We start from the raw sequence: 12,770 nt of genomic DNA, 5'->3' as shown, positions 1-12,770 counted from the left end.
CTCTTCAGAGTTAACACACCACCCCACCAGCCTCGACCCCACAGACAATGATTTGTTCTCCATTTCTACAATTTTATCACTTCAAGAATACTATATAAACAGGGGGCGCCTGGGTGGCTCAGTGGGTTAAGCCTCTGCCTTCGGCTCAGGTCACAGTCTCAGGGTCCTGGGATCGAGCCCCGCACTGGGCTCTCTGCTCAGTGGGGAATCTGCTCCCCGCCCCGCCTGCCTCTCTGCCTGCTTGTGATCTCTCTCTCTCTGTCAAATAAATAAATAAAATCATTTTAAAACATTTTTTTAAAAAGAATACTATATAAACAAAATGATACAGTCACACACCCTTCTGAGATTGGCTTTTTTTTTTTTTTAAAGATTTTATTTATTTGACAGAGAGAGATCACAAGTAGAGAGAGAGAGGAAGAAGCAGGCTCCCTGCCTAGCAGAGAGCCCGATGCGGGACTCGATCCCAGGACCCTGAGATCATGACCTGAGTTGAAGGCAGAGGCTTTAACCCACTGAGCCACCCAGGCAGCCCTGAGATTGGCTTTTGTCACTCGGCCAACACGCGTTGAGCTCCACCCAAACTGTCGCATGTCGACAATATTGTTCCTTTTTTTAATTATGAGTGGGTGTTCCATTATATGGCTAGACCACATTTTATTGAACCGTTTACCCACTGAAGGACAGGTGGACTTGTTCTTGGGTTCTGGCTATTATTTGAAAAGCTGCTATGAACATTCATGTACAGGTCTTTGTGTGAAAAAGTTTTCATTTTTCTAGGATAAATCCTCAAGAATGCAATTGTTTAAAAAAAAAAAAAAAAAAAAAAAAAAGAATGCAATTGTTAAGTGTATGTTTAGCTTCTTAAGAAACTGCCAAACTCATTTCCAGAGCGGCTGTACCATTTTACATTCCTACCGGCAGCATGAAAGGTAACGTAAATTTGCAAAATCACAGTTTCTAAAATACTTTCTAAAGGCCTGAAAAACCAGGAAGACTAAGCCTCTAAAGTATCATAACTTGAGCTTAGTTTGTAAAAAATGAATTTTTAAAACTTTTATCTTAATTCCCAAATAAAAGACTTTTCCTTACTACCTCTCACAAAAAAATTTATACTTAGATATAATCCCTTTGTTGCTAGCAAGCTCTGTTGCCATATTATATAGTAAACTGCAATAAGAAGTGGAAAAAAGGCAATATTGCCAACAGAAACAGTACAAGTTTGCTTCTATGTCTTCCAGACATAGCTTTTGAAGACTGAAGGTTTAAAAGCACTTTCCAACTCTTAGTATTGTGAAATGTGTTCACAATGCATTTATACACAGTATCATCAAACAATGGCACTTGTTCAGCTGTTACTTGGTAAAACAATTGGAGAAAAAGCAATTAATCTGAAGTAAAGCTATAGTTATCTTAGCTGTAAAATTTCCAAATTCATGATTTTTTTAAAATTTTAAATATAATTGACAAAGATGGATAATGGAGTCTCTTTTGGGTTCTTAAAACTAGGAGCTAGCTGCGGAGCAGACATCCACGTGCAAACAGCAGCAAGACAGCCAGCCTGCAAAGAGATGAAAAAAATGCACAGAAAGAACTCTAACTTCCCCTAAAAGAGTGGGAGATTTGGCAGGGGGGGGCTGCTGTCCTCGTTCCTAATGACTATCCAGTTCTTCAGTCCCTTGTGGGACCAACTTGATAGTGAGGTCCTAAGACAAATGTGCCTTTCCAATAAAGTATATTATCTCTTTAAAAGGTAGAGGTTGGAACACTCCTAAATCTCCCAACTAAGAACCCCTGCAATTTAATTATATGACTCCACCTACTACATCATCCCATTTAATGTATATGGCTTTATTGGTAAATATCTTGGTATGTGCGTATGTTTAATATTCCTCCTAAATATTAGCCAGTGTGAACAGTGTCGATCTTAATTTAATCCTAGAGTACTGGTTCCCATCCAATAGGCCAGAAACCCATGGAGAGACAGGAATTATTGCAAAGAATCATCAAAATCCATGTATCTACATGAAGACTAAAGAAACAATATGATTCACACTGTATTTTCCCAAGTTGACAAAGATGCTGTGGCTAACAAATGTCTTAATAAATTTACTGGAGAATGCTACTACTAAGTGGTTTTTCTGTCATTAGTATTTACTGATGAATATTAAAAATCTAACTCCTACTGGGAGGGAAGGACACATCTCATCCCTCTCTAGGCTCTCCAGAGAGCGTTCCTTTTTGAAGGAAGGGTAGTAGGTCCTAGAGCACCTGGGTGGCTCAGTCATTAAGCATCCGCCTTTGGCTCAGGTCATGATCCCAGAGTCCTGGGGTCAAGTCCGCATGGAGTCCCATATCAAGCACAGCACTGGACTCCCTGCTTGGCGGGAAGCCTGCTTCTCCCTCTCTCACTCCCTCTGCTTGTGTTTCCTCTCTCACTGGCTCTCTCTCTCTCTCCCTGTCAAGTAAATAAATAAATAATCTTAAAAAAAAAAAAAAAGAATTGTAGTGGACTGTGTTTGGTTTGAGTGCAGAGATGAAAGACGACACTGGGAGAGGTGGGGCAGAAGGAATTGGGAAAGTGAATGAAATTACTTCAAAACAGCAACCTCAATGCTAGGTAAACAGCATTCAGGAAGCAAGCTGGGAAAAAATTAAAGGGTCTGGCCTTCTTCTCATATTTACAGTGCCAAGTAAGAACTTATTCACAGGCGTTTCAGTCAAGGGGACAAACGTATTCTAGATTACAAACACATCCTAGCTAAGTGCTTTGTCAAGATTGCCACCTTCTAAACTAATATTACATCCTTATTAAAAATTCCGTATTTTCTAAATTTATCAGTAAGAAGGTAGTTTTTAAAATATGTCCTAAACATATAATAACTTCTTGCGTGCTGGATGCTAGACAACTGAAATGAAAAAATGACCTCTATTAACTTAAAAGAAACAAACAATAAAGTGTTTAAACACAACTCTCCAATAGCAAGAACAGACTGTTCCTAGCCCAGTTCTCAACATACAGTGAGCAGGTACAGGATGTCTGGTGAATCAATGAGTCCATTTCCGCTCACTCTGAAAAATAACCTCGACAAGCGTGGAAAATATCCTACATCTCCAAAAACTACCCTCCAGTCCTGTTCAGTTATCAATCCACTCTCATAACCCAAGAAGACCAATTTGCATGAAAGCCTCACCCACACACACCAGAGGCAGTGCTTAACTCCCATTAGGTTCACTGCCTGATAGATGGTGTTATCAGCATTTGCACATTTGCATAAATTCAGGAATCACCCTTCATTTGATAGAAGGTAAATTTTAAAGCTTCCAGTAAGTTTTATTTTTCAAATCAAAAATCCTTTCAAAATTGTATTTTTCAATTCAAAATTCTATTCATAGTACACTGTTATCTTATTACGATGACTTTAAGGCAAAATACACAGTTGTCAAAATAAAAATCGTATTTTTTCTTTTCTAGACATTTAGGCATTCACTTATATATTCATTATTTCACATTAGTTCTCAAATACCAAAAAAAAAAAAAAAAAAAGTGGCCTATTTAAGAAATTTTAGGGTCTGTCAACATTTGGAATGTACTGCTGGTTTTATTTATACACTTGCTTCCTGGAATAGAACTTAGCCTAAGCTTTCCACAGAACCATTTCCTGGGCACTTAGTAACTTATTCTATGCCAGGTTCTATGCTTGACACGTTACTCCATTATCCCATTTGTTTAACAAATACCCTCTCATAATTTTTGCAGTACTAAACCAGAAGCCGCTACACTATAAACCTGATATCTGTACCAGATACTAGCACTAAATTTACAGTGATACTTCACACAAGTTTTTTGTTATTAAATTCAAGTTGTTCCACTGTATTAAAACAGAATCGGATCAGCAATGTTTGAGATGCACAGGGAATAACCATCTGGGATCGCTTCAGCAGAGAAAGCTATTATTAGGTGACTACTTAAGTCACATTCCTTCTATGGGTAGATGCACGTAACCTTATCTATCCAGAAATGCAATTCCCATCACTACACGCCATTTTGAACAGCATATTCTAAATAAAATGATTACATAGAACCCTAGCTTTCCTCTGAAATTGCTTTAAAACTGTAGATTAAATTCTCCCCAAAGAGATGCTCAGCATATGGTAAAAAGGGGTCTTGATTCTGAACTCTGAAAAATAAATCATGACATTTTTTTCCCTCTTGTGCGTTCAGACTCAACAGACAAGCAATTCGGGGAGGGAGGAGGGAGGGAAGGAAGGAAGGGGAGGCGGGGAGAGAGGATGGACGGACGGATGGGTGGACTAATGAGGCTCTTCGACAGCTCCCTAAAACCGCCTCTCCAACAGCAAAACTGTTATCTCCAAGTTGGTGCAAGAAAGGGAGCTGCGGGGAGGAAAGGAAGAGTCGATACAAAGAAAAACAAAAATGAGTGACTTGACAAAAAAGAAGTTTAAAAAAATGGAGGGCCTCGAGAGGAACCTAGTGTCTGCCTCTCTCTACCTCTCAGCCCAACGACTCTGGTACTGCCCGGGGAATTTAACTGCAGCACCTAAGCGCTCTGAGACTAGAACCAAAAACTATTTCGGCGGTAGGAAAACCGTGTGATGCCCTGGGATACACCTGCATCAGTAAAGGCTGCCCCGGGTCAGCCAGGGCAGGAGGAGGCATACGAAATCCCTTAGAATGTAAACGACCCACGGCGCTCCACGCCCGGCACCATGCCCCCCAGGCAAGCTCTTACCCGGCCTCCCCGGACCTTGACACGGTGCTAAGGAGACAGTCTCCCACCCTAAGTGTCCCGGGCCTGGAACGCTCTCCTCAGGGGAACAGGCTCCTTCTCCCCTCTCAGTTCTCCAGTCAAACCTCACCTCCTCTGGGATGCCCTTCCTCACCCCCATCACTCTGGCCTCCAATCGCCTGTCCTGGTTTCAAAGGAGATTTCAGGGTCTGCAAACTGCAGCGTTTGCTTCTATTCGGTGTTTCCCCTCCCGAATGTGAACTTCATGATGCCAGACGGACCTCCTCGGTCCTTGCTGGCGCCTGGTCCCCGGCCCTCAGACCAGGCCCCGAGTGCCCAGGACGCGAGGCAGGTCTGAGCGCGCGAGAACGAGCAAACAGGCGGAGAGGGGTGGAGTGGGAGAGGGCGGCCTGGCAGGTGCAGGAAGCCGGGGCCGCCGCCGGGCCTGAGGGGAAGCGGCAGGAAAGGACGCCCGCGCGGCGCCGCCCGAAGTCACGGACGCCCGGACGTCCCGCGCCGGCCCAGCCCCCGGCCGCCCCTCCGCGGCCCCCACTCGGCGCCCGTGCTCTCGGACACCGCCGCCCGTGGCCTCCCTACCCCGAGCCGGAGATGCGTCGCCTTCTGCACTGTACGAACTTCCCGCCGCTTTCGCCGACTTGCAACTCCACGGCGGTGTCGGCCCCGTCACACCCTGCAGTATAGAGACTTCCCATTGGCTGAGGGCGAGCGGGAGAGGCGGGGCAGCCGCGGAGCGGGGCGGGGCCCGCGCCAGCCCGTGCCGCCTCCGCATGCATGTCGGGAGTTGTGGGCCGGCGCTCCCACTGTATGCTGGGAAATGGAGTCTTTCCCAGGCCCAAGGCGATCCGGGTCCCTCCGCCCACCTGGGCTTCCGGGAAGTGTGGTTTATGGCTTGTGAGTCAGTCCTGATCAGATACTGTACCCTTCAATGCTGTTGGAATCGATCTAAGTATTGCCAGTGTTCGCAGTTGCTTGATTTGTTAAGTAAGTGTGTTTGCAAACGGTGGATGTAAAAGAAGCCCTATAGTCCCATGGACTAAGGGTCTCCTTCTGCCTACTTGCGCTCGCGTTTTCCCACCTTCTGCTCCAGCACCCTGGAAGGCTCGTCCCCCTCACCACCTCCCCAGCTTGGTTCAGTACACCAGGGCCTGGATCTGGAAGAGAACAGCCCGCAATGCAAACCCTAGCTCCTTCACTTTGTGGCTTTGTGACCTAAGGCAAGTTACTTAACCCCTATAAATCTTGCTTTCCTGCTTGTCAGGATTAAATTAGATGATCTATACAGTATTTTGCACATAGTAGGTGCTCAATAAATAGTAGATAGTATTAATATTATTCTGCCCAACGATTGTCAGACATCTAAATCCTGTCTTTCAAAGCCTACTTCAATGTCTACCTAACCTTCTGTATCATCTCATCTATAATTATCTTATGCCATGGTTTCCTTTATATTTACAATAAATTGTCTAAACCTCCATCAGCCATGCAGCTGTAAGCTAACTGCGGACTGGAACAATGTTCTAGCTCAAAATCACCAAAGCCATAGGCAGAAGGATATTGGTGAGGAGGTTTGTTGAGGAGGATGGGTATTCCCCTGGATCCTTGTTGGCAAGGCACCTCCAGTTGGCTGGGTGCCTCAGCTGAAGGTCACTGATCCCCGGCCCTCCCCTCCAGCTTACAATGACAGCTCCCTCCCTGTGTGCCTCAGATCTGCAGACAAGGACCACAACTATTCTGAGCCACAAGTTACTGTCCCACCCCTGTGGTTCCCACACCCACACTTTTGTTAATAGTCTCCTTGCAAATAAACCCTCCTCAGATCATCTTATCTCAAACGTGTCATCTGCTTTCTGTTGAGACCCCAAAGGAAACACATGTACAAGGTGAGCACTCAAATATTTGTCACCAAAGAGGTCTCAAGATCACACATCTCATGAGTGTGGAATTCCCCAACAAGACAATATGTTCAGAATCTATTGAGAAAATTACACTCTACACACACACATGCACACACATGCACATGCACTCCTATGCTAAGACTTGGAACAGGACTTATCTGTCACACTGTGACCATCTCCCCTAACTTCAGCATATGCACACAGAAGAACTGTCCCTGCTTCCATGCTGGGTTCACAACAGGCTGGCCTTAAAGCAGTTAGGCCAGCAGCAGTGCCTGGAGTGTTCCAAGGTGAGAATGGAATATACTTATTCTGGAGCTTGTAGTTGCGTCACCCAAAGTTGGATGGCTTACTGTTAAATGCTACTCTAGTGCAGCTATGTTCCAAGGCAGTAGCTAACACCTCCAGCACCACCCACACATGCTGAGATGTCCTTCCAGTGCAGAGCGTGGCAAGGGAGCAGTCCAAGATGCCATCATGGAGACAGTGTGTCTGAAATGCTGTAGATGGGGATACACCCCTGGGACATAGGTATCCCAGGGATACACTTCTGGGATATACCTCTATAGATGGGGATACACCCCTGGGACATCACTGAATTCTGAGGAGTTGGTAGCTTGTTAACAAGATCAGGGTTGCGCAGAAAGTTGACCCATGAGAACCTGCTATAGCTGGGTTTTAGAACTTCAGAATTGAACTAGAGAAGACAGATTCATGAATATAACCCTGCCATCTATGCAAAAATCATCTACAGTCCAAACATATGCTTACTGAGCTCTTACTCTGAGCCAGGGTATGAGCTAACCTCTGGGGACTCTAGGGATTCTGTTTTAACTAATGTTTAAGGAGCCTCTATCACCTGTTAGACACTGTGCTTTTTCACATCCATTATTTCAGTTCTTAAAGGGGGAAAAATATCTCCAAGACTTTAAATTATTCCAGGTCCCCTGAATCTACTAAGTATTGTTTTCACTGCCTCCATATGCACAGCCCCAGTATATATTAGGAAACTTCTTAGAAAGAAATATTTTCAATGCAGGAATAGAGATTTGTACAAAAAGCTGTCATAGTCAGTTAATAGGATTCCTGGCTCACAGATCATCATAGATAAAGCAGGGTGACCCGTAAGTGGGCTCAGCTCAATGAATAAAAATTTCCCAGCTTCCTAGCAAAGGGAGACCAGCCAAAAATCTATGCATGGGATCTTTATTGATTTGCCAGATAGCCAGGCCCCAGATTGCCCTTTTTTTATTTCCAGGAGACCTATCAGCTCTTGTAACCGTGGTACAAAGGCACAGAAAGGTAACAATAGAGCAGGGAACTTTGACGACGAGAGAGAATGTTGGTATTGGCTAGACCATGGTGGAAAAGGTCTGCAAAGTTCAAACAAATGTAGTCACCAAGAGGAAACATTGCCCTGGCAGCCTGCCCAGCAGTCGCTGGTTCTGCTCATGAGTCAGTTCATGAGTCCTGGTCCTTGTTGCTTTCATCTGTAGGATGGGAATAATCATCCTGGGCCAACCAGTTCTCTGCCTTCCCCAGTACTTTGAGAGGACTTTGATCTACTTGGAACAAAGCTGCTGGGGTGTCATTAGTTAATATAGGCAACCTAACAACAACCCCAGGGAATATTACCTCCTGGGAGGAGGGGAAAGGGAGAAGAGGGAAGGGTAGAATGTGTATGAGGGTCTTCTGAGTCCCTTGCCCCTGGTTTCAATGTCTCCTTTCATCCCAGGTTCCCAGAGCCATTATTTCCATTTTAGCAAGGACTTTTGATCATCTACCATGTGCCAGGCACAAGTTTCCTTAAAAAATTTATAATCCAGTGGGAAAGCCAGACATGTCTACAAATTCTAGGAGCCATGAATCTTTATGAGCATGTATTATGTGTGGGAAAACTACCCCTGATAACCCTGAGAGGTGCATAATATGATCTCCAGTATCCAGGTGAGGAGACAAAGCCCCAGAAAAATGAACTGATTTGTTCAAGGACACTGCTGCTGACCAATAGAGCTGTCTGACTCCATATTCATCCTGATACCAGTTACAACTGCTGATACTGGAAAAGGTAATGATGTAAGGACTAACTACTGGTGGCACACAGACTCTGCAGTGAGAACACAGAAAGAAGGGCACGTTGTTCTGCCAAGCTCCATAAACAAGGTGACAGACACTGACCTAGTTACTCTACTGAACTAATCTGGTGAGTACCACAGTAGAAACAGGTCCTTTTGGATTTAATGACACAATAATTGATGATTATAGATTATTCCAAGGTCAGAAGTGGACAAGGGGAGGTTTAAAGGCCTGGGAAATTGCTTCCTCCTCCTCCTTGTCTTTATCCTGATGATGATGACGATGGAGGTGATGGTGATGATGACCGCTTCCATTCATTGTTTTAAGCATTTTCCAGGAATTGTGCTAATACTCTCCCAACCAAAATTCAAGAAATCTTCACAATAGCCCTTGGAGGTTGGTATTACCCCTCCCTCCCCCACTGCAGAGATAAGGAAACTAAAGCTCAGAGAAGATAAGCAACTGGCTCACGCTCACAGAGCTAGTGAGTGATGCAGTGGACTTTAAGCCAAGGTTTCAACCAACTCAGAAGACTGAATGTTTAACCACCTCCCCTGCAGTGCACCAACCATTTATTATTTCATGTGCTTCTATCTCTTCAGCCACTTTTCAAGATACCATAGTTATTTGTCTTCCCCCAAGTTCTGAGAGATTAATGGTACAGGAAATTGTAATGTGTGCACCTCCAAGAACGACTGTGCTGCTTCTCAGTGTCCTGGCTCACCAGCCTCAGTGGAGGACGCTGGTAGATGCGTTACTGTCTGCCTACTCGGGAGGAGTGAAAAATGGGGTCACTGACATTCAGCAGACACTTCTACCATCATCTGCTGCCCCTTCCTACTACAGAGGCTGCAAAGTGTTTAGGACTCGAAATGTGTATTAGGCTCCACCAGGCGAAACTCCTCAAGAAGATTTGGAGGGCAAGAGTGAGGCATCAACCCAGTCATGGAGTCTTGGGATTTTATGCCACCGCATTCCAATCCCACGTGTCTTATTTCACAAGTGTCAGAAAGCGGTTGCTCTGGTGGAAGGAGCAGCTTCCTGATCCCTGGATGGCAGCTACAGTTGTGAGTATGTGTAGTAAAGAATTTAACCTTGCCCAAAAGAGCTCTGACCTTCATCCCAGCTTCTGGGAGGTGATCTTGAAGACCTTGAAATGCCACGTTTGGTAGGAGTGTCTCTGTTTGCCTGGGAGCCTTGGGTCACCAGATGGTCCAACAATATGATTTAGGGTAGGGCCATGTTGGAAGTACCAACAACACCATTTATGGCAGGTGCCTTGGGTAATGCAATATCAGAGAGTTCAGAGACTGAGATCAGCCACGTGGGCCATCGATCATACTTTGGGGCCAAGCCCCAATAAGAACTCTGGACATTGAGACTTGGGTGTCTGGTGGGCAAAACTAACAGTATCATCCCATATTGATGCTGGGAAGTCATGCTTTCCTAACCCCATGGGAAGAGGACAACTGATGCTCTACACTTGGAATCCTGGGCTCTGCTCGTTCCCTTGGCAATTTTAATCTGTATCCTACCCATGAGTATACCATGAATTGGCTAGAACTCTCACAACTTTATCTAAACTTGCAAGTCCCAATGGCATCCTCCTCGTCCTTCCCCTCTTCAACTGGCAAGGCAGTTCTGCAGAGTTCCAGCTAGTTCTGCTAGTCCACCCCTTCCGCAATATTATAAAGCACTAACCTCTTGTATTAAATCAGTTTGAGCTGGGACAACTGGGTGGCTCAGTTGGCTAAGCGACTGCCTTCGGCTCAGGTCATGATCTTGGAGTCCCGGGATCGAGTCCCACGTTGGGCTCCCTGCTCAGCGGAGAATCTGCTTCTCCCTCTGACCCTCCCCCTTCTCGTGCTCTCTCTCTCTCAAATAAATAAATAAAATCTTTTTAAAAAACCACTTTGTGCTTAAAATGCCTTGAATGGTTGTTGTGTCCTGTGTTGAACTTTAAGACAGGACAGGAGCTGGCCTTGGTAAAGGGCCTCTCATATCAATTCTAATATGAAGGCTTTTCACTATTTAACATCTCTGAAACCAGAACATGTCTCGTGATCAATGCCAATTGTAATTGGCAGTGATTTCATCTTTTCTTTATCAGTAGCATATAAAATAATGGGGCATGTTATGATTGGTGGATTGGTGGATAAATCCCAGGGTATCCGGTGCTTGCTTCATTAGAACTTCTCTCTAGATCATCTCTCCTGTTCACTCCACTTCCCACATCACACACTGGATTTGACACTCTCAAACACTCAGGGGCATGAGCTTTCCTCCTTTCTCCCACTCCACACTTTCTGAAAGTGAAGACAAATGTCCTTAGAGAAGCAGGGTGGTAATATGATAGTAGTTTTGTGATTGAGACAGACGGGAGTCTGGAACCTCCTTCCGCCATTTAATTGCTGTGTGACCTTGTAGATACTATTAACCTCACTGAGCCTCTTTCTTCTCCTGGAACTGCTTGTAGTTATCGGGATTAAATGAGACAGTGCGTGCCAAATTCATGCCTCCTTGGCCACTCAGTAGAAGTTGCTTTCCTTCTCCTGTTCATCCCTCTCTTACTTCTCTCCTTCTAAACATCAGGAGGTCCACCTCCAGGAACCCCTGCCAGAGGCTGTCATCATTGATTGCCAGTGACTAGCCACAGACTCAAGTCCAATACACGTACATGTTCATATCAGCTGCCAGGTTGCAAACTAGGAAAGGAAGGAATGCTCTTCCAAAACAAAAGCAAATTGTTGCTTTTCTTTTCAACCATCCAATTCTTATTATGTTTTGATTTCAGGGCTGCTCCAAGATTCCAGAACAAAAGACATTATTTGTGAGCATTGTTATGAGACTCAAAGGGGCCCTGAGCAAAACAAAATCATTTTATCACAAAAGAATTGGAGAGACTTGTTTCCCAATGTAGTTGTTGCCCGCAAAATGCATTTTTTCCCATTTTCCACACATCAACACCATCACCACCACCTTGCTTTAACTAAACCCATAGCCTGTCAATTAATCTATAGGCGAATATTTTTCAATAATAGTAAGTGAAAGATGGGGTCCCTGGGAGGCCCAATCAATTGAGAAAGCAACTCTTGATTTCAGCTCAGGTCATGATCTCGGGGTCTTGGGATCGAGCCCCGCATTGGGCTCTGTGCTCAGCGGGGAGCCTGCTTGAGATTCTCTCTCACCTTCTCCCTCTGCTCCTCCCCCACTTGCACACATGCACACATGCATGTGCTCGTTCTCTCTCTCTAAAATAAAATAAATAAATCCTTAAAAAAATGACTGAAAGATTTTAGCAGTTACCCTGTGCCAGGCATGGTCCTAAGTACACGATATATACCCATCTCAACTGGTCTTCCCAGGAGCTCTGTGAGGGAAGTACCATTATTAACTCATTTTGCAGGCAAGGAAGTTGAGTCTTGGAAAAAGAAGTTGGGCCACTTGCCCAAAGTCATATAGTAAGTGATGGAGGCAGATTTGAACTCAATCTGTACAATGTCAATGATTATGCTTTCCCTGTATGTCTAAGGGAACGTGGTATCTGACAGTGTAGACTGGCACAGGGCCCCTGACCTTCAGAAATCTGGGATCTGGTCATTGAGGTAAATGTCAAGGTCAGACGCAGGAGAAATCTGAATGAGCCAGGGCTCTTTGAGAAGACCAAGTACAGTGGGCTGGATTTTGTTAATATGAATTCCTTTACTCCTCTTCCCTCCCCCCATTAATCTCTCTGTACCCTCTGCCTCAGGGGCAGAAAGTCACAAGGAAGAGAGCCAGAGAACAGAGACAGCAACTCTCAGCTTTTTAATTTTAAAATTTTAACTTTTGAAACTCATGGCTGAAGCAATATAATTCAGGAAAGATTTGTGAGTTTCAAAAGGTTGGGTTTTTAAGTGTCAAAGGTCAAGGTCTCGGAGGTAAGACCAACACTGAGGGTGGAGGAAGCAGAGAAGGAAGAGGGAGGCGAAAGGATGTGGTGCCAAGGTGTCCCTGAGAAGGGTCCTGTGTGTGTCCTGCCCCTTCC

General features: G+C 44.8%; 1 protein-coding gene across 2 annotated transcripts in view; it reads right to left on the bottom strand.

Moving 5' to 3' along the window:
* Positions 1–5,447, bottom strand: part of VRK1 (VRK serine/threonine kinase 1) — a 74,722-nt gene extending 69,275 nt beyond the window's left edge. Inside the window, exon 1 of one of the 2 annotated variants that reach the window (XM_047736202.1) lies at positions 5,349–5,447. The gene's annotated coding sequence lies outside the window, so the exon portion shown is untranslated. Of the gene's footprint in view, positions 1–4,905; positions 5,249–5,348 lie in introns of those variants that run through there. The other variant, XM_047736204.1, reaches the window with a different exon arrangement.
* Positions 5,448–12,770: the final 7,323 nt, after the last annotated feature.

The sequence above is a fragment of the Lutra lutra genome, chromosome 7 (assembly GCF_902655055.1).
Source record: "Lutra lutra chromosome 7, mLutLut1.2, whole genome shotgun sequence".
NCBI lineage: Eukaryota > Metazoa > Chordata > Mammalia > Carnivora > Mustelidae > Lutra > Lutra lutra.
Note: the sequence above shows the minus strand (reverse complement) of the source record. Positions and strands in the feature narration are given on the sequence as shown.